This window comes from Eublepharis macularius, chromosome 3 (genome assembly GCF_028583425.1).
Source record: "Eublepharis macularius isolate TG4126 chromosome 3, MPM_Emac_v1.0, whole genome shotgun sequence".
In the NCBI taxonomy this organism is placed as follows: Eukaryota; Metazoa; Chordata; class Lepidosauria; order Squamata; family Eublepharidae; genus Eublepharis; species Eublepharis macularius.
Genome location: NC_072792.1, coordinates 180,982,944 through 181,007,296, shown reverse-complemented (window position 1 = coordinate 181,007,296; position 24,353 = coordinate 180,982,944). Strand labels below are relative to the sequence as shown.

At 46.9% G+C, this 24,353-nt stretch overlaps 1 protein-coding gene across 4 annotated transcripts in view; it reads left to right on the top strand.

Moving 5' to 3' along the window:
- GDPD5 (glycerophosphodiester phosphodiesterase domain containing 5) overlaps positions 1–24,353 on the top strand; it is a 182,477-nt gene that overhangs the window by 25,075 nt on the left and 133,049 nt on the right. The window contains exon 1 of one of the 4 annotated variants that reach the window (XM_054974904.1): positions 1,450–1,466. The exons of the other annotated variants lie outside the window; for them this stretch is intronic. The gene's annotated coding sequence lies outside the window, so the exon portion shown is untranslated. Of the gene's footprint in view, positions 1–1,449; positions 1,467–24,353 lie in introns of those variants that run through there. 4 annotated transcript variants of the gene reach the window in all.

Below are 24,353 nucleotides of genomic sequence, written 5' to 3'. Positions count from 1 at the left end.
ATTAACATGCCATGTTTAGCAACATGGAAATTCTCAAATAGGAGCATATCTACATCAGCAGACAGTATCCAGTGGCATAGTCTATAGTCTCTACTCTCTGTGCATCTCTTTGAGCTATTTCTTATGACAGAGTGGGAGCTTTGCTGAACTCCTCGGGCAAACCTTGCGCAGCTGCGCTATACGCTTCTCCCAAGAAGTGTTCTCATCGTAGATGGGTATCATCCCATTTTTATCTTCACAATGATCCTGCAAGGTAGGTGAGGTGAAAGGGTGTACCGTTTCCCAGAGAGCCAACCAGTCGGCTTTGTGGTTGAGCAGTGATTTAACTCCCCTAGTGAGAACTGGGCCTTGGCTGCCTCCTCGCTGGGAAAGACAAGAATTCTAGGAAAAGTTGAAGGCAGTCGGAAAAGAGGAAAACCCAACACGATATGAATTGACTCAGTAGAGGAAGCCACGGCCGTCAGTTTGCAATACCTGAGCAGGGCTGTTAATGATAGGATTATTTATTTATTTAATTAAATTTATAACCCGCTGTCCCCGCAAGCGAGTTCAGAGCAGGTAACAGCAGTCAGTAAAATCACATGAAAATACACGAAATGCATTTTGTGTGTTTTGTTTTGGTTAATCAATGAAAGTTTTTAAAAATACACGAAATACACGAGTTACATTAAAATACATTAAAACATAAAAATCAGTGCAAGAGGCAACTGCTTTTAACAGCGACCCATATGCCGAACTGGATCTAATACATCCCGTAGGATGGGTGATGGCATACCTGTTAGGTGGGTCGTCGGATGATCGGGAGGAGGGGGCTGCATTCTCCACTCAAGAGGAGACTGGTAGAAAAGGAGCCCACCCAGCCCCAACTTCAGCCACATGCCTGGCGGAACATGTCTGTCTTACAGGCCCGGCAGAAAGATGTTTTGGAAGTCTTTAATTCATAGGCTTGCTTAAGTTGGAAGTGAATCAATGGCGCACCAGACCGGCAGGCAGACAGACGTGCGCGCGCGTGCACGCACACACGCACGCACACACACACACACACACACACACACACACACTGTCTCTGTCTCTCTCTTCCCCTGCAGGTTTAGCCCCCCCCCCTTTCCGAAAGTACTTCATTGACTTTTTGGAGGACTTCCCAGTTCAATCACGTCATTTATTTTTGCTTTCGCTTACGAAGCTTGACCCGAATCCGCCTGGCCAGATGTGCTTGGCGTGGGGCAGGACTAAGCAAACAAGTCTTTTTAATGAATTGGATTCTGGGAATCTGTTCGGTTTCGGAGAAAATGTCAACCCATCCCCCCCTCAACTCGTATGTGTGTGTGTGTGGATTTTTTTAAAAAGCACAGTAGAGAAAACGACCGAGGCAGCATCCATTTCCTGTCTAACAAATATCCAGGGTGAGATGCCACTTGATGAAAGGCCTGCGGAAAATGCGTTGGGCTTCCTCTGGTGGAACAGAGGTGAGGGATGTTGAGTCTTGGTACAGAGAGGGAGGTGGATCTAAAGGCAGCCCGAGCCGTAGTGATTTCTCAGAGAGGAGAGAGGCAGGAAATTGCCAGGGCCGGGTGAATATTTCAGTGTCTAAACTGTAAACTGCAAAACCCGCATCGGGCAATTATCATACCATTACCCGTTCAATTATGGTGCCGATTCCAAGCAAGAGCTGAAGATGACAGACGTGCCGGCGGAGGCAGGGAGAGCAGCAATTATCTGGAGCCGTGCGCTGCCAGTTCCGTACGCCTTGGTTGGAGATGTCCAAAGTTTGGAAGGGGTTTTGAACTGTGTGCCAGGTACTTGCTCAGAACAAATGCTTATCTGCCAGGGAAGATATCCTCACAATCAACATGGTGGGGGCTGTCAGGTAGAAGCTTGTCCATCGATGTGCGAGGGGGCCCATAGGTCTGTGGCAGAGCGCATGCTTTCCATGCGCAAAGTCCTGGGTTCAGTCCTCAGCAATTCCCATGTAGATGAAGGCCTCGGAAAGAGATCTGCAGAGTTGGTGCCAGCGAGGCTGAACTGGACTGGGCCAACTAGAACGGTGGTCTGACACGGACTGAGTTCACACATGCAAGAGAAGGAGGTGGTGGGAAGTAGAAGGCAGAATAGATTGCACCATTTCAGCTGGTGAATTTCAGGTTTGAACATTCCTTTGCCTTAAAAAAAAACTAAAATAAAACCTCCCTGCAAATAGAAAACTACCACTGTGAGGGCAAGGGATTTGCCGACTGCTGGCTTTCTACTTGCAAGGCGCTTTTTACATAGGGGAACATTTCAGAATATTGTTTCTCCCACCTGCATCAGGTGGAGCAGCTTATTTTACGACCTCTTTCTCTTTTCCCCTTCATTCTGCATGTGCAACCCAGGCTTTATGCTAAGGTAACTTCGCGCCATGCTAAACTGAAGGGGCCGTGCCAAAAAGGCAAACGGGTGGATTCTCGATCAAATCAAGCCTGAATTCTCCCTAGAAGCTAAAATGACTCAGCTGAGGCTATTGTACTTTGGTTGCATCAAGACTCACTGGAAAAGACAACAGTGCTAGGAAAAGTGGAAGGTAGTAGGAAAAGAGGAAGACCTCAAACGAGATGGATTGCTCCAGTAAAGAAAGCCGCAGCCTTCAGTTTGCAAGACCTAAGTCAGGCTGTTAATGATAGGACATTTTGGAGGTCATTAATTTATAGAGTTGCCATAAGTTGGAAGCGACTTGATAGCACATGATGTACACATGGGACTGCTCAAACCAGAGCTGGCTTGCTGGTAGTCCTACGAACCCAAAGCTTGCTGTTTCTTCTCTCTATCTTCTGTTTCTTTACACCCAGTTTTTCTTCTCTTCCACTTTTGCGTACCAATGAGGTTGCTAGTCCTTAGAACTGAGTGCATCCTTAGAACTGAGGGCACGGGATTTGCTGACTGCTGGCTTTCTACTTGCAGGGAGCTTTTTACATGGGATAACTCTTTCAGAATATGTTTCTCCCACCTGTATCAGGTGGAGCAGCTTATTTTACCACCTCTTTCTCTTTTCCCCTTCATTCTGCATGTGCAACCCAGGCTTTATGCTAAGGTAACTTCGCGCCATGCTAAACTGAAGGGGCCGTGCCAAAAAGACAAATAAGTGGGTACTGGGTCAAATCAAGCCTGAATTCTCCCTAGAAGCTAAAATGACCAGACTAAGGCTATTGTACTTTGGTCACATCATGAGAAGACAAGACTCTCTGGAAAAGTCAATAATGCTGGGAAAAGTGGAAGGCAGCAGGAAAAGAGGAAGACCTAAAACGAGACGGCTTGACTCAATCAAAGAAGCCACATCCTCCAGTTTGCAGGATCTGAGCAAGTCTGTTAAAGATAGGACATTTTGGAGGTCTTTCATTCATAGGGCTGCCATAAGTCAGAAGCAACTTGACAGCACAGAGTGCATAAACGAAATTGCTGAAACCGGAGATAGCTTGCTGAGACTTCTATCTTCTATTTCTTTACACTCGATTTTCTTCCCTTCCACTCTTGCCTACCAGTGAGGTTGCTAGTTGCACCCCTGTGTGTGACTCCTAAATATTGTTCAAGAATCTTCATCTAGAATCTGAGTGCACCCTTAGAACTGAGCCAGTGTGGTGTAGTGGCTAGAGCGTACAACTAAGTTCTAGGAGACCCAGGTTCGAATCCCTGCTCTGCCATGGAAGCCAGTCCCACAATCTCAGCCCATCCTACCTCACAGGATATGGACTTATCCTCCCATGTCAATACTGGCAGTTACCCAGCCAAGATGGGACTGATTAGGTTGTTTGCAAATCCTCATGGTGTCTGGAATAACATCCGTTGTTTCCAGAAGCGTTGCAAAATGTCAGAGCTTTCTGGTAATTTATTGGTTTCTTGGCTTTGCTTTTTTTTGGCAGCAGAACTTGGACTGGAGATGATAAATTGACTCCATGGATTACTACAAGGCACTTGCTGGATATGAAAGGCCTTGCCGGATCCAAGCAAAGTTCCCTTGAGTCCATCACCTTGAACAGACCGATGTCTTTGGAAAGCACGGTGGTGAATAGCAAGGGTCCCTGGTGTAGTTGCAACTAGCGCAGAAGTTCCCTGCCTCTTGAAAATGGAGGTTCTATGTAGCAATCACGGATAGCAGCCTTTGACTGAATCTCTCTTCTGTGAGTGTGTCTGGTCTCCCTTTTAAAGTAAGCAATTGGCCGTCACCATCTTGTGGCAATGAGTTCCATAAGCAAAAGGTGTGTTTTTTAGTACGAGGAATGTGTAACAAACCCGGAGAGCCAGTTCGGTGTAGTGGTTAAGAGCGTGGGACTCTAATCTGGAGAGCCGGGTTTGATTCCCCCCTCCTCCACTTGAAGCCAGCTGGGTGACCTTGGGTCAGTCACAGCTTCTCGGAGCTCTCTCTGCCCCACACAGGGTGTTTTGTTGTGGGGATAATAATAACATACTTTCTAAACCACTCTGAGAGGGTGTTAAGTCATCCTGAAGGGCGGCATATAAATCAAATGTTTTTGTTGTTGTTATTTGAATTATCCGAAACACAATCAACAATAAGCAGAGGTCACGTTATTATCGATTGGCCTTGCTAAGCTGATACAAGTTTCTATCGGAGACCTAAGTATCAACCAGGTAGCGGCGTCATATGTACGCTGTTCCAAGTCGCGCCGTCTTTTGCAGTTCTGTAGGTGTTATGTCAGAAAGCTGCAGTTTTTCCATATGAATTGCAAAGTTTTTCAGCATGATTCCAAGTGCCCCGATGATAGTGGTGACAGTTGTTGTCATCATCGTCATCGTCATCGTCATCATCGTCATCGTCATCGTCATCATCAGAGCTGGTCTAGTCTTCTTGGTGTTTGCAGGTCTGAGATAAGTGGAGGAGATTCCTTTTGGCCAGAGGTATCCCTGCTCCCCTTCTGTATTGTGTGCCACCAGGGGAATTTACCTTGCTTGCTTGTTTTCCAAATTGCTCTCCAGCTGACACAAAAACATCCAGAGAAGCGTATGTGAAAATGATGTAACGTGCATCGTTATTTCATGGCAGAAATAGCCGGATGCTGAATGCTTGCGGGATTTATGTTACTAAATGCGAATCACGGAAAGGCCAACAGAGCTTCAGACTTACTTGGGCGGAATTAGAGCAACAGTCGGTTTAGTTTAAAATCCCCACCCCCGTGTTTGTTGTCATTCCCTAGAACTGATATTCAGAGAGATACTGCCTCTGAACATGGAGGTTTTATTTAGCCAGTATGGCTAATAGCCATCGAGGGACAAATTCGTGCAGGCTGTCTCCAGTCCCCTTTTTAAAGGGATTAATGAGCAAATTAAATAGCGCTGAGTCCAGTAAAATATATACAAGGCAATAAAATGGATCACGTCATTAGAGAACAGTGAAATAAAAAGCAGTATAATATGTACAAAAAGCTGGCTGTATGTTTGCTAAATGATGCAATATGGGCGGGGGGAATTTGCCCCCCAAATTCACAGACAAGAAGCAATCCTATTCTAAGTACCACCCTGAACTGTTCTGTTTTTAACCCTATCTGCAAAATGGCAGAAGTGTTATTTCAGAGAAATAATCTGGACACCATCATCACAGTGTATTTATATACCGCTGCTCTAGACAGATTAGTGCCACAGCTCAGAAGGGCGAACAAAGTCAGTGGCATTATTATCCCCACAATGCATCTGGGGAGATGGGGCTGAGAGGAGTGGCTTACCCAATACCACCTGTTGAGCTCATGGCAGCAGTGGGAATTGAACCAGCAGGGTGCTGATTTGCAGCCCAACCACTTAACCACTATGCTACAGCATCTTACGTAACAGTGCACTTGTGTACCATTCTTTTAGACAGATTAGTTCCCCGCTCAGAGTGGTGAACAAGGTCAATGTTATTATTGTCCCCACAATACAGCTGGGGAGCTGGGGCTGGGGGGAGTGGCTTACCCAAGGCCACCTGCAGAGCTCATGGCAGTAGTGGGAAACAAACCAGCAGAGTGTTGATTTGCAGCCCAACCACTTGATCACTATGCTGCAGCAGCTCGTTATTGAGAACAGCGACTGGTTCTCCCTCATCCACATGCTTGTTAGAACTCTCTCCCCTAGCTTGGTGAAGCAGGACTCTCCTTTGCCAAGACCATGCTGATTCTTCCTCAACAGGGCTTGTCCCTCTTTGTACTCAGCTGTATTTTTAATAACACTAATTTATCTGGAACACCTAGATTGTACTAACTGGTCTGTAATTTCCCATATTGGATCCTTTAAAAAATGGTATTGACATTTGCTACTCTCCAGTCCTCTGGACTGGTTGTCGGGCTTCAGTGCCTTTCGTATCTTGTTGTTTCTCTTCATGAGACAAGCATGGCAAAATGTAATAAAATGAACACACATGTTTAAACAGATTCCCCTTCCGTAACTTGAGATAGATCATAGAAGTCACCTTTTCCAGATGCAGAACTGTGGGCCATAAAATCCTGGCTTATACTGGCTAAAGTCCTGGCTAAAGTCATAGTTTCCAAACTTATTACACATGGAGTCGATGTGCAGGTGTCCCCACTGGAGTATTCTAGCTCAGATTTAAGGGCATACATCTCGTGTGTTGTTTTCGTTTAGTGCCTTGAAGGACCCAGTTCCCTTGCCAGGTAGCACAAGCGAGCATGGAAAATATGCGCTAAATGTGGCGGCCCTGTCGCTGAGCTGCTCCCAGATGCTGGTTTAATTATGGAGCTGCTCTGCTATGCGCAGAGGTTACAATCTGACATAATTACAGTTTTGAGTGCCTTTTCCTCTCCTCCTGCCTTGCGTGTGGAGGCAGGGAGGGCTTGCAACAAAAGCTTTTGATTTTCACACTTTCCTTTTAGAGGCAATCTACTAAACTGAAACCTCTGTGGTGTTTCTCCTCCCCCCCTTGTAAGGGACAGTTTTTTAAAAAGCAAATGTTCCGCTTGCCTAGTGTGCAACCCCTTGAGTTTTCATAGACAAGAAGCACTGTGTGTTGCTTCGAGGTGTCGTGGCTCTGTGGTTGAGCATCTGCTTGGCATGCAAAAGATCTCGGGTTCAATCCTCAGCATCTCCCGTTAAGGATTAGATAGCTGGTGATGTGAAATACCTCTTCTAAGACTCTGCACAGCTACTTATAGTCTGAGTAAACAGTACTGACCTTGATGGACCGATGGCCTGATTTGTATTAGTCAGCTGCATGTCTCATGTGTCTTCGAAGCTGTTGTTGTAGGGGGAGTGTCTAGATAGACCAAAGGAAAGTACTTACACACGACTAGAGATGGGCACAAACAGCAATCTGAACTAAAAAAGGCCACGAACAGCCCAATCTGCTGTTCGCGAACAAGTTGTTCGTGAGGCCCCATTCTAAACGAACAGGTGTTCGTTGCAAGCCTCGTTCGTCAAGCCAGACAGTCTGGCACCTGCAATCAATTCCCTTGGCAATGTAGGCAGGGATTGTCTGAACTCTGTCTGAACTCCTGCTGTTGCCCGGGAAACCCCAATCTAAGCTCCATTTGGCTTGATAGGCAGGTTTTCCTTCCAAGTATGGAGCTCCAAATTTGTTCCAAGGAAGCAAAGAGCGGGGGGGAAGGGGGGCTACCAGCTCTGGTTTTGCAGACAGTGAGGGAGAGACAGTTGCTGTTGGCATTTTAAGAGAGAGACAGGGAGAGTGCATTGGAGCTTGAATTTTCTTTGTGTGGTGGGATAGGGATCTACCCCTTCAAGTTCCAGGGCTGCTGTCTGGCTCCGGGCCAAGCTATTATTTATTACTGGAACCTTTCCTGCTGCCTGCTCAGGTAAGGTTTCTGGGAGTGGTATGGAAGGGATCTGGAGGAGAGCCTGCTGGCCCCCACGAACAACAAACAACAAACATGTTTGTGAACAGGTCATGTTCGTCAATGTTCGTTGTTCGTGGATGGCAACGAACGACGAATACCATGTTTGGTTTTTTTTCTGTTCGTGCCCATGTCTACACATGACACTTAATTTATGGAACTCTCTGCTACAGAGTGCTTGTTTTAAGTAGGTGGTTGATTTCCTTCTGAAGCTTAGGTGGCTTTAAAAGGGGATTAGTCTATTAGACATGCTAGCAGAGTGGAACCCCCATTTTCCAAGGCAATATACCTCTGAATACCAGCTGCTGTGAGAGGGAAGGCTTCATTCTCCATGTGTTGTCAATAGGTTTTTCGGGAGCATCAATTGATGCTAGATGGCCCTCTGGTGTGATCCTGCATTTTTAAAAAATTTAAATATATATTTGAAAGTAAAGAAAAACAATAAAGAGCAAGATGAGTAGCCAGGTTAGTCTGTCTGTAGCAGTAGAAAAGAGCAAGTGTCCAGTAGCACCTATAAGACTAACAAAATTTGTGGTAGAGTATGAGCTTTTGTGAGTCACAGCTCACTTTTTCAGCTCATACCCTCCCACGAATTTTGTTAGTCTTATAGGTGCTACTGGACTCCTGCTCTTTTCTACTGCGATAAACAACAAATCCAATTAACAATGTATAAAATAATATAGGCAAGATACATAACAATACACAAAAACAAATGTATAACAGCCTATTATACTACAAAACTATTTCTCCTCTCCATCCTTTTGGCAAAGGAGATATATCTCAAGAGTTATGTGCCTTGAGGGAGAAAGACAGAGAGCTTTCATATGCGAAGCCTAGTTACTTTAGCCTGAGAAAAATGTGCGTGCTTCAGGTTCTAGCAACTTGTGGTTCTTTTTAGATTTCCTTTCATATATCTCATATTTTTTATCCTGCCTTTTCTCTAGGTTTCTCAGGGGGACGTGCATAGTTCACTTCTCCATTTTATCCTCCCAACAGCCCTGTGAGGTAGGCTAGACTGTACCAAGATCACCCAGCAAGCTCCATGGCTGAGTGGTGGTTTGAAGCAGGGGCTCTGTGGTTCCAGTTCTCAGCCACTATGCCACACTGTGTGAATAGTGTGTGGTGGTGCGGAGAATAACATTTCCTTGATGCCTCCTCCTTCCTGGCAGAAATAGTTGCATGACTCAACCTCTTGATTGCTTTCATTATACTTGGTAGTGTGGGAATCATTGGTGTTCTTTTTGGGGGGGGGGGATTGAATAGTTTGTCTTGTGGCAAGGAAATAGCTTCCATAGTTATTGGAAGGGTAGAGTGCCAGACTTAGGGTTCCAGGTTCGAATCCTCATTCTGCCATTGATTGGTCACCTGAGGCCAATCACACATTCTTGACCTCCCCTTCGGTTGTTGCAAAGATAAAATGGAGGAGAGATTGAAGTAAGCCTCTTTGGTGCCCCGTTGGGGGAAAAGGCAGAGTATAAATAAGTAAATAAAGTTCCACTAACACAAATTATCATCTCTTCATATGTTACTGGTGAGTATTGGGTTGGCGTTAACTGGCGCACACACTCTTTTATTTCTCTGTAAGCTGATGCATATGGCAGAAAAACAGCAAAATATAGCTGGTATGAGAAGGTCAAGGGTGACTTCGGGCATGAAACTGGTTCGGGGGAAGCAGGAAGGGGAAGCATTTAATCATGGAATGGAGGCGTTTTGAAGAATGGCTTCTCTGTATTTGTGGTGGGGGGCTGGAGGGTTTCAGGAGAGGAAGGGCCGAAGCTTCCAGCTATACACACAGATGTCTCCCTTTTCCTTCTCCTCCGGCTGTGAGCTCCCCCACCCCGGGTTTCAGGCCATTTCTGCTGTAATTCCAACCGAGAACATGATGTTAAAACCACGTTGCAGTGTCAAGGGAGCATTAAAATATGGGGCGGTTGCCAAGAATCTTGGAAGGGAACAAGTCGAATAAAACAGATTCCTACCAAATAGGCTATTTTAAATCCAGCGGAGTAGCCCTGTTGAATCTGTTTGCAGGAGGGTAGAGGGGGGGAGTCGGGGATCTTGTGCCACCTTAAAGGCCAACAGGTTTAAAAAAAAAATCTAGTGTGATTTTTCGTGGGCAGCAGCCTGTCAGATGCTTGTGTTAAGTCCGAGACACGTTGTTCATTAAAAATTATACATTAAAAAAAACCTTGTTCTCCTTTACAGCGCTGCAAGATTTTTAAACGGCGCTCAGCGGGCCTGGGGAAGGTGGTTTGTGTGATACTAAGGTTTGGGTCCAGTAGCACCTTAAAGACCAACTAAATTCCCTGGGTACGAGCTTAGCTGGAAATATAGCTGGTCTTTAATGTGATGCTGGGCCTGAATTTTGCTTTTGTGGGATACCAAGGAAGCGATTTAGCTTTGGACGTCCTCCCCACCCTTAATGCACTTCCATTGGCTGTAGTCTCTTTGTGTGCGGGTGGGTGGAAAGCACTTTAAATGTTCTTTTTCATTATTGATAGGAGACTGTAAATTATAGATGGGGGTGGGGAGAAATCCTGCTGAGGCATATGCAAGCATCCCTTGAGGACCCCTGCCCAGTTACTTCCCTAATGGCCCTTCCTTCGCTACCTCCTTAAGAATTTCCCGTAGGGCGGGGAAGGTCTTTTTTTACAAGAGCTTTCTGCGGCTGTCACAATTGTTGGCATCCTTATATTCCGTCCCTGTTCACGAACAGAGTTTGCAATGATAAAAGATCCAGAGGAGTTAGCCGTATTAGTCTAGTAGCAAAATCAAAAAGAGTCCAGTAGCACCTTTAAGACTAACCAACTTTATTGTAGCATAAGCTTTCGAGAATCACAGTTCTCTTCGTCATCTAATGGCACCTTTAAGACTAATCAACTTTATTGTTACATAAGCTTTTGAGAACCACAGCTCTCTTCGTCAGATGCGTGGAGGGTATGAAGAAACTGGGCAGAGATATATAGGTGGGGAGGGGAGGGGGGAGAAGGTGCAGGGAGTGAGAGATATATAAATGCAAGTCAATTGCAAATGTCATGAAAGAGGTGGAGTGCACAATCCAGGCTGGATGTGACCCTTCCCCTCCATTGCTGACTCTGAATGGAATGCCTGAAGGCAGTTACTTCTGGTAAAGAGATAACCATCCAGAGTCTCTATTCAATCCAAGCCTGACTGAGTCAAATTTACATATGAATTCCAATTCAGCAGCTTCCCGTTGGATTTTGTTTTTAAAATGTTTCTGTTGGACTACAGCGACCTTTAAGTCCTTGATGGAATGTCCTGGTAGATTGAAGTGTCCTCCCACTGGTTTTTGAATGTTGCCATTTTTAATGTCAGATTTGTGTCCCTTTATTCTTTTGCGCAGCAGTTGGCTAGTTTGTCCAATGTACAGAGCAGAGGGGCATTGTTGGCACATGAGGACATATATCACATTGGAGGATGAGCAGCTGTAAGAGCCAGAGATTGTGTCGTTGACAACATTGGTGTATCCTCCCTTCTGGTGTATCCGTTCTTTTTGTATGCTTGGAGTTATGCCCGTTCATGCCAAGCTGGGAATTAGATAGGTAGATAATCTCATTTTTAGCTTACCCTTGCTCCAAATTGCTCAGAGCAGTATACACAATTCTGACTTCATTTTATTTTTGCAACAGCCCTGTAAGGTAGGTTAGGCAGAGAGAATGTGAGAGGCTCAAGGTCCCCCTGTGAGTTTCTTGAAAGAACAGGAATTTGAAACCAGGGCAGCATGGCATAGCCTGATCTCGTCAGATCTCGGAAGCTAAGCAGGGTCAGTACTTGGATGGGAGACCACCAAGGCAGGGCCGGCTCCAGCATCACTGGCGCCTGAGGCAGCATAAGGTTGCCGCTGTGCGGGCACGTCGTACTGAGTGATGATGTCATCACGCAGGGCTGGGTATGCGCACGGGGGGCCTTCAGCCCTCCCGTTCAGTTGCTCTGCGGGCCAGGCGCAGCCGGCCACCCTGGCTGCTGGCTGCACCTGGCCCGCAGAGCAACTGAACTGGAGGTTGTCTGCTCAACTGCCCCACGCTGCTGCAGCCAGCACACACTCCTGGCCAGGCGCAGCAGCTGCGGGCCAGGTGCAGCAGGCAGCTGGGGCGGCACACGGCGGCATGCATCCTCCCAGCCCTCCGGCTCAGATGCTCCCCACGCTGCCCCGGGCGCCTGCCGCACCTGGCCTGCAGCTGTGTGCTGGCGGCGGCGGTGGGGGGCAGCACAGAGCAACTGGGCGGGAGGGCTGGGAGGTTGCCCACTCAGTGGCCCCGCACTGCCGCTGCCAGCACGCGCTCCTGGCTGGATGCAGCAGCACAGGGCAATTGAGCTCTGTGGCATGCACCCCTGCCCCCAGGCCGGCTCCCCCTCCATCGCCTTAGCGCCCAAGATGGCTGCAGGCCCAACCTCAGTGGGTGGGCCGGCTCTGCACCAAGGAAGACTCTGCAGAGGAAGGCACTGACAAACCACCTCTGTTCCTCACTTGCCTTGAAAGCCCCAGCAGGGGTCGCTGCAAGTCAGCTGTGACTTGATGGTATTTTACACACATACTTTCCAGATCCTAGTTCAGCCACACTGGCTGTTTGTGAGAAAATGCATATGAAGGGACTACTTTTAAAGACTTTGTATTTTTAAAAATATATAATCCTGTGTTCCACCTTGAACATTTTCGAGCTTGGGGATAGGTTCAGGTGGGGTAGCCGTGTTGGTCTGCAGTAGAAGAGCAAGATTTGGGTCCCATAGCACCTTAAAGACCAACTAGATTTCCAGGGTATGAGCTTTTGAGAGTCAAAGCACTAAATCTAGTTGGTATTTAAGGTGCCTTTGAACCCGTTCTTTTATGCTTTGGAGGGCACATCTGATATGAAAGATGGTTTCTCGTTCCTTTGGATAGGAAGTTACTGGGAAGAATGTTTTTGGGATATCAAATTGAAGCAGGATTGGAAAAGGGGAATGAAAAACAAAACCTTAGGAAAATTGTCGAAGGCTTTCACGGCCAGAGAACGATGGCTGTTGTGGGTTTTCCGGGCTGTATTGCCGTGGTCTTGGCATTGTAGTTCCTGACGTTTCGCCAGCAGCTGTGGCTGGCATCTTCAGAGGTGTAGCACCAAAAGACAGAGATCTCTCAGTGTCAGTGTCTCAGTGTCAGATCTCTGTCTTTTGGTGCTACACCTCTGAAGATGCCAACCACAGCTGCCGGCGAAACGTCAGGAACCACAATGCCAAGACCACGGCAATACAGCCCGGAAAACCCACAACAACCATCGTTCTCCGGCCGTGAAAGCCTTCGACAATACATCGAACACCTCTTAGGAAAATTCCTAACCCCTGCACACCGAGATATTTCTATTTTGCACGGTGATTTGCTACTACCCCTTTAAGCAGTATGTCAGAGATGTGATTTAGTAAAGACGGGAATGTGTAGGCTGTTTAAGAGTACGAGCTTATGGCACTTGTATAAAATTTGTACTGTCATTATGTGCTTTCTGCCAGAACGTTTAAAACCTTTCCCTTCTTGTTCAGCATTGCTGCCTCTTACAATTTTCTATTGCTGCTTTTTACAAGAATGTTGTTCTTAAATAATTGTTTGACTCCTTTTGGAGAGGGCAGCTGAAAAAGGTCAAGAGCAGTGCCATTTCTATGATCACAAATTTTGTTAGCCTTAGAGGTGCCACTGGACTCTTGCTCTTCTCTTCTGCTTCAGACAGACTAACACGGCTACCCATCTGGATCTATCTTTTGGCCTGGGTTAGCCAGGGCTTGCGTTGCGGTTTCTCCTTTCCTGGGAAGGGGCTGCTTCTTTCCCCTTTGTGTCCTCTAATGGAAGGTGCTCTTTACTGCTCAATGTAAAGGCATTCAGGATCCGTGGGGAACGGCTGGCCCATCATGGAGACAGGGCGGAGGAATTATTTATGATGTCTGGCTGGGCCTTGTCCAAGAGGTGCTTTCACTATTAATTGCCCAAAGTCTTGTGCTTATAGAGCAAGAAGAGTACCTCCAACCAAGAAACTGGCTGTGATCTTTTCCTTCTCTCTCCACCCTAGGGTTGCCAGCTCCAAGTTGGGAAATTCCTGGAGATCTAGGGGCTGAAACCTGGAGAGACCTGGAGAAAGTGGGGTTTGGGGAGAAAAGGGACCTTGGCATGGCATAATTCCATAGAGTCCACCCCCGCCCCAAAGTAGCCATTTTCTCCAGGTGAACTGATCTCCGAGGCCTGGAGACCAGTTGTAATTCCAGGAGATCTCCAGCTACTACCTGGAGGCTGGCAACCTTACCTGGAGAAAATGACTGCTTTGGAGGGTGGACTCCCTTTACCTACTCCACCCAACCGTGTGAGGGGCTGGCAACTTGCAGACCGGTTGACAAAAGCCTTTGTTCCAGGGCTTTCATTTGATGTTCTTGAAAATGCTGGCGAATTTTGCTTCCGGTCTGTAAGCTGAGGGTAGCGATGAAATTTCTTGGCATCTCCGGATCTTAAAAACCAGGATGCAGATGGATGAAGATGAGCAGAAGAATCCAATGATAGCTAATGCACTTGGCCAAGAGTCCTCTTAAACTGGAACTAAGTGGTCGATCAAAATGGGTAGCCGTGTTAGTCTGTCTGTAGCAGCAGAAAAGAGCAAGAGTCCAATAGCACCTATAAGGCTAACAAAATTTGTGGTAGGGTAGGAACTTTCGTGAGCCACAGCTGTGAGCTTTCATGAGCCACAGCTATGAGTCACAGCTGTGAGCTTTTGTGAGCCACAGCTATGAGTCACAGCTGTGGCTATGAGTCACAGCTGTGGCTCATGAAAGCCCTACCACAAATTTTGTTAGGCTTCTAGGTGCTACTGGACTCTTGCTCTGGAATTAGGTGGTAGAACTAAAAGGCTGGGCGTGATCGGACTTTTTAAAAGGCACTTCATTCTCCCAGTTGCCTTTCTTGGCGGCTGCTTTCTGCAGGGTGGGAAAATATGCATCACAATGGCAATTACACGTTTTTGCATTAGTGAATATTGTAAGGAGTTGTTTGGCAGACAACCTTTAGGCTTCCCCAAAGGTGGGAAGACTGAAAACAGTGACATGGTGAGAAAAGCAGGGCGAGGTGCTAGGAAATGCTGAGCTGCTTCACTGAAGAACCTTCCCAGTTGCAAAGCTTGAACTTCAGAATCTCCGATTGTGGCGGTTGAAAGTCATGACTTTAAATCCTACCAGGTGCCTAAAGACGGGTAAAAATATCTTGTGTGTTTTGTTGGGAAAGGAAAAGGAAAAAAGAGAAGGGGACTAGAATTGCCCTGTACTGGGACGGATCCAGAGATTTTCTGGCTTTCACCCCGTGTGGTGTCATAGATTAAAAATTGGCATCAGTTTTCTAGTAGTTATTTAATTAGAAGAATGCTAAGTTCTGAAGTTATCTCTCTGCCAGACACACACACAGTAACGCTGCCTCTCTCCCCACTCCGTTACCTGGGGAGCCTGCACAATGAGATGTGGGGAAAACTGCTGCAATTGTGAAAATGAGATTCTCGGGTATTCTCGAATATATCCAGATTGTTCTGGAATGTAAATACCGGTTTATCGGAATAGATCTGAATAATCCGGATATATCTGGACGTACCGGATATATATTTGGTATTCCCAAGCTGAATTGCACAGCCCTAGTGGACAGTGCTTGGTGTCAGATGGTTTCTCTCTTGAGTGAGGCAAATGTGGTCCATGTTGAGAGCAGAGACATCATGTTTCTTGTGCCAGCCAGTGAGCCTTTAACGGGGATTGGGGCCCTGACCTGCTGTGGCCCCAAAAGGCCAGACCTGGGTGAAGTTGCCCAGGCTGAGTCCTCGCTCATGTCCTTCCCGTTATTAGTTTGAACCCAACAAGTATCTAGCGATCCGGATGAAATCCTGGGAACCGGGCAGAGAAGAAGAGTGGTTTTGTTTTTTTTACTCGAGGAACTTCCGAGCTTTGCTTAGCTGCTGCTCCCTCATGGCTGGCAGAATTAATCATGCAAATAAAAGAAGCCTGCGCAAGTTTGCATATTGTCAATCCTCAGAATTTGATTTTTTAAAATAAAGGTGTGTGGGGGCGGAGAGGTGACTTATGAATTGGGAAATGCACAGTCCAGATTTCAGGTGTGCCGTGAATGAGCTCACTGGCCTTAGACGAACCTCTCGCTATTGATTCTCTGCCCCCTCTCTGGAGCTGCGGGGATGTGGATAATTACTGACCTTGCCTACAGGGTTCTGGTAAGAATTTACGTCAAGGTAATGTGTGTTGAAACTCAAACATGCTACGTAAAAGCATAATCTGCCTTTTCGTTGTTAAGCACTAATTATTAATAGAGGATGAAATTTTAAAATGGCAATTATTAATCAATAGTAGAACAAGATTGGATTAAAGCTCAACAAGATAAGCTTTCAATAGTCAAAGCTCCCATTGTTAGATGTGATAAAGAGAGCTTTGACTCTCCAAAGCTCATACCCTGGAAATCTTGTTGGCCTTTATGGTGCTACTGGACTCCAATCTTGCTCTACAACTGCAGACCAACATGACATATCCACCTAAAACAGAGAGCCATAGTGGTTAATAGCGGCAGGACTCTAATTCGAAGAACCGGGTTTGATTCCCCACTCCTCCGCCTAAGCCAGCCGGGTGAGTCTGGGTCAGTCACAGCTCTTCAGAGCTCTCTCAGCCCCACCGACCTCACAGGGTGTCTGTTGTGGGGATAATAATAACACTGACTTTGTAAACTGCTCTGAGTGTACCACTAATCTGTCCAGAAGAGTGGCATATAAACACAAAGTTGTTGTTGTTGTTGTTAATAATAATAATAAATAGTATCATCTAAAGGGCAAAGCTGAAAAAGGCTGGGGATATGTATACTGAAATAGACCTTGCTGGAGGGCTTCACCCTTCTGTATTGGTTGCTTTAGTGCTGTGTCCTATTTTCCACGGTGTGCGCACCGCTGAACACACCTTGTCAAAGCTGCCAGCTGCTTACTGTGCATTGGCTGATATGCGCTCGTATCATTTGCTTTGGCAGCTCAGGTGTCTGTCAGTGTGAGTTTTGAGGCAGCCAAGGCTGCTGCTGGGAAAGGCTGCTTGATCCTGAAGACGCTTGCCGGTTGTCAAGTCACGCTTCTGCCAAGCACAGTGTGTCTCTCTCTTCTCTCCCAACTTCTCTTTTGCCCCTGTCATTCGGTAACTGATAGGGAACAACAGATGTCTGTTTAGCGGGTGATTTGGTTATTGCTGGGTCCAGCTTCGAATCGTGACGTTTACGATGCGTTCAGAAGGGTCGCCTTGTCTAGTGTTGCCAGCCTCCAGGTAATGGCTGGAGATCTCCTGGAATTGCAACTGGTCTCCAGGCCACAGAGATCAGTTCACCAGGCGAAAGTGGCTATTTTGGGAGTGGGGGGTAGACTCTATGGAGTTATGCCATGCCAAGATCCTTTTTCCCCCCAAACCCCACTTTCTCCAAGTTTCTCCAGGTTTCACTCCCCGGATCTCCAGGAATTTCCCAACTTGGAGTTGGCAACCCTAGTAGCCTTGTCTCAATTCTTAATAATATTCCCATTTAGAAAGCGGCTCGTTCAAAGCTACACGGCAAGTTTGTGGCTCAGATGAGTTTGGAACCGAGAACTCCTGGCCCCCAACTCCTTGGGATAATTTGCTTTTTATTGATTAAAAAAACACCACCACATTTGTCTTGCCTCCCTGTAAAGTCTCATAGCGGCTTACAAGCTGCCGGATGAAAGAATCCTAAAGCAAACACACTGTAGAGTGGCAGAAATTGAGAATCAATCTCCCCTTTCCCTGCAGGCACAACGTATAAGGCTAAAAACCACTCAGATGTGCTGAGAGTTGAGGTGGAGCATAACTCAGCTGATGTTACTGGGAACCTGGTTCTACCTGTGAGCTTGCTTCTGCACTTCCACAACGCGAGATCAAGCTGGGTATAGAGAATATAGATTACAGGACAACCCAAACCTGTGGCTATTGGGAGCTGCTGTGGCCATTGCTACTGATCTTGACTTTTACTTGGGCTTTCTTCTCTCTTTCCAGCCACCTATCTGCTGGATTCTTCCCTCTGCTCAAACCATGGGATTTGTGCCTCCTCCTTTGAGCTATGCTGACAGTTTAAAACGATCACCTTTTTTTCCTTCCACAGAGCCTACATGGTCTTCCTTTTATAATTTTATAATTTTATAGTTTTAAATTTATAGTTTTAAACTGTATGAATTATTTGATGTAATTTTAAATTTGTGTGCAAATTGTGATCCGCCCTGAGCTTGCTGGCGTGGTGGTGGTGGAATATAAATCTAACAAATTAAATTAAATTAATTTTATCCCCGCAGCATCCCTGCGAGGTAGGTGAGGCTGAGAGTGACTGGTCCAAGAACAGTTAGCAAGCTTCATGGCAGCAAGGATTTGAACTTGTGTCTTCTAGATCCCTGTCTTTCTGTGAGAATTGCTGATCTGATGTCCTCAGGCAACAGATAATTTTGCATCTTTGTCCTGAGAGCAGGGAATCGGGCAGAGAGACAACAGGCAGCCTCTTCTATGGGTGGGAATTCTGGGCTCATAGAAGAACATAGTTTTCCCCCCTCTTTTTCCTTTTGGCATTTCACTGTGCCCTGGCAGATAGATGGGAACTTCTGGTTTCTTGGCTCGAACTTAGAGTAGCTGTCCCGAGTTTGGCTTCTCCTCCTTGACCCCAACTGTGGCTTTTCTGTAGATGCCTGAGCGCCAGCCCTTCAAAGCTGGAAATAGCTGGCTAATCTGGGCTCATGCTGTGCAACCGAGGAGGGTGTCTGTTTTCTGTCCTCATTCTAGGAAGCTTTAGGGAGCTTAAGAGGAAGATACCCCTGCTGCTTGGCTGAAGGGGAACTTAACAGTGCGGAATTCAAAACTGCATGCGGGGATCTTCCAGCTCACCCACATGAACCTGGCACTCCCTCTCCCTTTGCGTTGGGTGAGCAAACGAGTTCGCGGTGGCATTCCACATTATGGTTTGCATTTGAACCCCTCTTTGCAGGCCAAATGGATCACTGGCATGTAGGGAATTGGCAGTTTGCCACCAAACTAATTATCTCACAGCATGCCACACACGCTGGATTGAGGCATCTCAGCCTATAGCAGGGCTTTTTTTCAGCTGGAATGCTGTGGAACGGAGTTCCGGAACCTCTTGAAAATGGTCACATGGCTGGTGGCCCCGCCCCCTGATCTCCAGACAGAGGGGAGTTTAGATTGCCCTCCGCGCCGCTCCAGAGGTGCGGAGGGCAATCTCAACTCCCCTCTGTCTGGAGATCAGGGGGCAGGGCCACCGGCCACGTGACCATTTTTTTCTAGGGCAACCCACTGAGTTCTACCACTTCTTTTCCCAGAAAAAAAGCCCTGGCCCGTAGTATGTGGCTTGCCGCTGTGTCTGAGCCATGCCACGTAACTCCCTGTAGGGTCAGATTCTTCGTTTTGGATTGGAGGAGCAGCAACTGCAAAGGCTGCCAAGTGGAGGTTGGATGTTTTTCGACGGTTTAGGGCCAGACTACAAGAGACACTTGTAACAAGTCAAATCCAGTTCCCAATCTGGTTCCCTGGGGCTACAGCACTGGCATAGGAGGGTCCCCCCCCCGCTACTGTACTCCAAAATAGGGCAAGTAACTCCTCCCCTCAGGGCGCTGTTTTGGCTTAAGAAAATGGCATGAGAGGAAGGCTGGAAAACCTCCTCCCCCTGTGCCATGATCCTGAACCGAATTGGCCCCTGCAGACTTTCAAAATAATATTCCCTACAGTTGTGGCGTGACTGCAGGAGAAACATATTAGGAGATCTGACTTCTTTGAAGGCATCTTGGGAAGTCCGGCCCTTAGTTTTGCCCAGGGGTCATTTCGTAGAAAAAGAGCTGGAGGAACTCATTAGCATAACACATTAGCATATGCCACACCCCTTGACATCGCCGGAGGTGTGTCATTAGCATAACTGATTTGCGTATGCCAAATCAGTTATGCTGATATGCCCCTGATATCACCTATCCTGGCTGTTTTGGACCCAATCCTGGCCATTCAGGGCCAAAACTGGGCCCAAAATGGTCAAGATCGGGACGCTGCTGAGCAGGAGGCCTGATCTGGGGTGTTTCGGCCCCAATACAGGACGAAACGGGCCCCAAATGGCTGAGAGTCAGGTGGGCGGGGCCACCTGTCATGTGACCTCTTTGGGAAACTGCCAGAACTGCGTTCCTGCGCGTTCCCCCTCGAAATGAGCCCTGGGCTTGCCTATGGTGAACTTCTTAGTGTTGGAAAAAAGTATCGAGCCAACTAGATTAAGGTTGCCCTCCTCTTCAACATTTCTTTTCTGTTACTGATGCCTTTCCCCCAATAAATGTTCATGTAGTGGTTCAGCATAGTGTGTTTTCCCTTCTTGGACAAATGTTAAAAGGCTAAATGAATGCACTTTCCCTTTGTCTAATTCTAAAACAAATCTTGTTCACAAACCAGCTTGGAAGCTTTCGTTGTTAGGGGCTGGAGGCAGAATTCCCAGGGAATTTGAAAATTATGGGTGGAGATTGTTTAATGCGCATTGTACTGAGCTTTTAGGCCATCTACCAGTTCTCCATCCACCCCATGGAATCTTATCGGATTTTCAGTTTTGAGCTATTATAGTATTAGCAGAATGTCTCTTTAAACTGGTGAACAGTGACTGTGGGATCTTTAAAAAGGGGCCGGTGGGGTATATTGGTGTTTAGATATCAATGCTAGAAGGTTCCAAGCCAGGATGTGGGGAACTGAATTTCTTAGAAGTGGAAGAAGGCAGAGATGTGGCAGCCACATCTGAAACGGGGTAGAATGGGGCGAATCCGTGGGATTTGGCCATTCCTGAATGTAAACTCAACAGAAAGTATGGAAACGGTTGTGTTGGGGTGGGGGGGGGCTTCCCTGTTTGGCCACTGCTGGATACAGGATTCTGGAATATGGACTATTAGTCTGCTCTCATGTTCTCCTTCCCCTTCCATTCTTCCTCTTTCCTGGTAACTGCAGTTGTTTTTTCCCCCCAACTAAGAGCTAAACTACAAGAGATGAATTACATGAGGATTAGAGATGGGCACGAACCACAAAAAAAACGAATCATGAGGTTCATGGTTCGTGGGGTTTCATGAACCAGGAACCATGAACTGGCACGAACTGGGGCCAGTTTATGAACCAGTTCGTGGATCGTGGTTCGTGGGGTTTAAATGCCCCTTCTTGGCCGCTTAGCAGCAGGGAAAGGGGCACTTGACAGTTTAAAGGGCCCTTTCCTGCCTTGCAAGCGGCAGGTCCTTTACGAGCCAAACAAACCAGTAGACCAGTTCGTGGAAGTTCATGGAAATGAGCTTCCACAAACCACTGGTTCGCGAACCTTGAACCGGCCTGGTTCGTGGTTTTTTTGGGGTTGTAATTCGATTTGTGCCCATCTCTAATGAGGATGCCTACATGAAAGGAGTGGCAATGTTAGCTGGGAAGCTGAGTTTTAAAAGACAGATCGGAAGGCTTTATTAATTTCCCCTCTCTACAGAGGGGGCAAAGATGGCTCCTCAGAGGGTTTGTTTATTTCCTCTTGCCCTCCTAGAAGGGGAGATGAAACTGACAGAGCCTTCTGGAGGCAAAGAGGAAATTAACAAACCCTCTGAGGAGTGATCTTTGCTGGCTCTGTAGAGAGGGGAAATTGATAGAGCCTTCCGATCTATCTTTTAAAACTCAGCTTCCCGGCTAAGATTGACACTCCCTTCACATGAGCATCCTTGCATAATTCATCTCTTGTAGTTTAGCTCTATCTCGTTTGCTTGTATTGGCGCAGGGCTGGGTGAAAAAGGTGCAGGGCTGGGTGAGAAAGTTCGCCCCATGTGTCCTCTGTATATTTAATTTATTTATTTACATTATTTATTGTCCACCTTTGTCACCAGGACTCCAGGTGGATTAAACGGAATAAGTCAATGTAGTCAACAGGAATGAAACATTCAATAAACAATGCAGTGGCATTTGGGTATTAGAAATTTGGGAACAGAACAGAAGCAAAGCTTAAGTAATAACACGACACATTAAAACAAAGCAAAAAGCACGTAGTAGGATCCTACTTACAGTAACAGGCAATGCGAGCTATACTCAGTTCCAAATGAGTTAGCCGTGTTAGTCTGTAGTAGCAAAATAGAAAAGAGTCCAGTAGCACCTTTAAGACTAACAAACTTTACTTTAGCAGACGCCTTCGAGAACCCCAGTTCTCTTCGTCAGATACAGGATACTCAGCAGTATGGACCATTATCTAAACTTTTACCCAAGTAGCTTTCTAACCCGTTCTATGCAGTGCTATCCTATTACCCATATAGCAAAGCCCTCTTGAATAATTCAGTTTTACATCTGCGTGGAATAATTCCCTACAAATAAAAGTTGAGCACATCACTGAGAAAGGACCTTGGCATCTCGTGCCAGATTTCCCCTTACAGGAAAATAATTATTTATTTTTATTATTTTTACTTGTGTCATTTATAGACTACCTTTCTCACTGAGACTCAAGGGGGATTACACAGTGTGAGATTAATACAGTCAATATCGAGAACATTTCCATGAACAATGGCATAGGGTAAATAGATAGAAGTTCAGAAAGACATAGCATTAGCAGGAATCCAATACAACGTAGTGGTGAAGTCTGTGGTTCCTAACTCATTAGCAGATCATCTGAGATCCCCTCCCTACAATACAGCCCTCCTAAGTAAAAAAGCCTTTTTGATTAATTCGGTTTTGCATCGTTTGCAGAAAGCCAGGAGATTGGGGGCTCTCTTGACCTGCTCAGGCAGACCGTTACACAGGGTAGGGGCCACCACAGAGGAGGCCCGTGTACAGGCTGCTGTTTGATAATTCATGTAGGTGAGCATGAAACATGTCCACCATCCTATGCCTGCAGTCTGAAGTGGTACAATCCATATTATCTCCTCAATACTCCGCCACCTCTTTCTGCTGCTACATGCCTAGACCGGGGCCGAGTCCCTTTAACATGCGCTCTCGGTAGACAGAAAAGAACAGGAAGAACTACTGGCGCTGTCACATGCCATCCTCTTGAGTAGTTAGGGTTGCCAACTGCCAGGGCAGGGGGAAATGTCCTGCCCCTTTAACACAGACCCCTAATGGGGTGTTATTTACCTCCGCGTAGGGCGTCCAGGTCTCCCCACTATGGCAGGAGGTCTCATACACGCCAACAAGGAGTGCGTCCTGGTCTGGACTCCCTGATTTCTTATCCTGAGCGTGGCAAGCTATATTCCCTCAGAGGTGAGAGGAATGTACTTTGCCCATGCTCAGATGCACAGTCTACATAACAACGACGTCTGAGCCTTGGCTTGTTTGGCGCCTCTTTTCTTGGGTCACATAAGTGCTTGATTCGCAAGTCTCTCGCTTTTTGCTACCTTGGCTTTGTGTCTCATGCGCCAAAGGACGAATGCTAAAATTTTACCTGCCAAGTAGAATCTGTCGAAGGATTCTCTGTGAAGTGACTGCAAATGTTGTCGGTTTTTGCTGCTTGGAAGTGTGTTCTTCCAATTTACGTAGGGTGCACCTTTTAGTATCTTAAGCAAGATGTGAAAGCAAGCATCTTTCCAGCCACGTATCCCACGGGCTCGGCTATCTTGTTTGGAGTAGGATTGACATCACTGGTAATGGCTCAGGTAGGCTGTGGTGTCTTTTCGTATATAATCGCGGTCTTGGTGTGGTATGTGCTGTCTCCTGAAATAGATTGGGCTGCTGCTGCAATAGTTCAGAGATGTTTGTTCCCAAAGCGCATCCTGCCGTTCCGGCCTTCGATGTTATCCCTATCAGGAAGACGCTGCTGCCTTTTTGTGAGAACAAAGTGGGCTGTCAAGGAACTGAAAGAATATTGTGTCCTTTGGTGAGACAAAGCAGCAAGAAGGAAGGCTATTAGAGGGGCGAATGTCCGTTTACGCTGCGATTCAGTAAGATAATATTTTTACATGGCAGTTGCATTGTACATGGAACCGGAACGATTCCTGTGGAGCGATGGGATCCTTGACAATCCAGCTTGGATCCCTGCCCAGCCAGTGTGGCTACCGGTGCCCTGTAAATCAGTTCTGCTTTCACTGTTTAGTCTCTCTCTGCTGGGAAGAATTCTAATCTCTGGATCTCCCAATGCTGTGATGAAGGTAGTCGACTGACCGGCAACATTTTAAAGTTTCTGGTTTGTTGCACTAGAGCAGGGGTGGGGAATGTCTGGCCGTATATGGCCCGTGAAGTCATTTGGACTGACCCGTGGAGATAAGCGGCGGAGCTCCGGTGAACAGCGGCGCTGTGGGCAAATGCAGCGGATGGATCCCCCGATCCCACCCTTCCCCCCTCTCCCACTTACCCACTTGGGGGGGGCGTGTTCCCTGGGGCACCCCCTCCCTGGGGGGGGCACGCTCTCGCACCATGAGAACAGGCAGCGGTGAAACCCTGCTGCTGCTGCCGCTGCTGAGTGCAACCCACAGCACTGGAGAAAGCGACTTGCGCCGCCGTGGCAAGAGCAAGTGGTGGCGACAG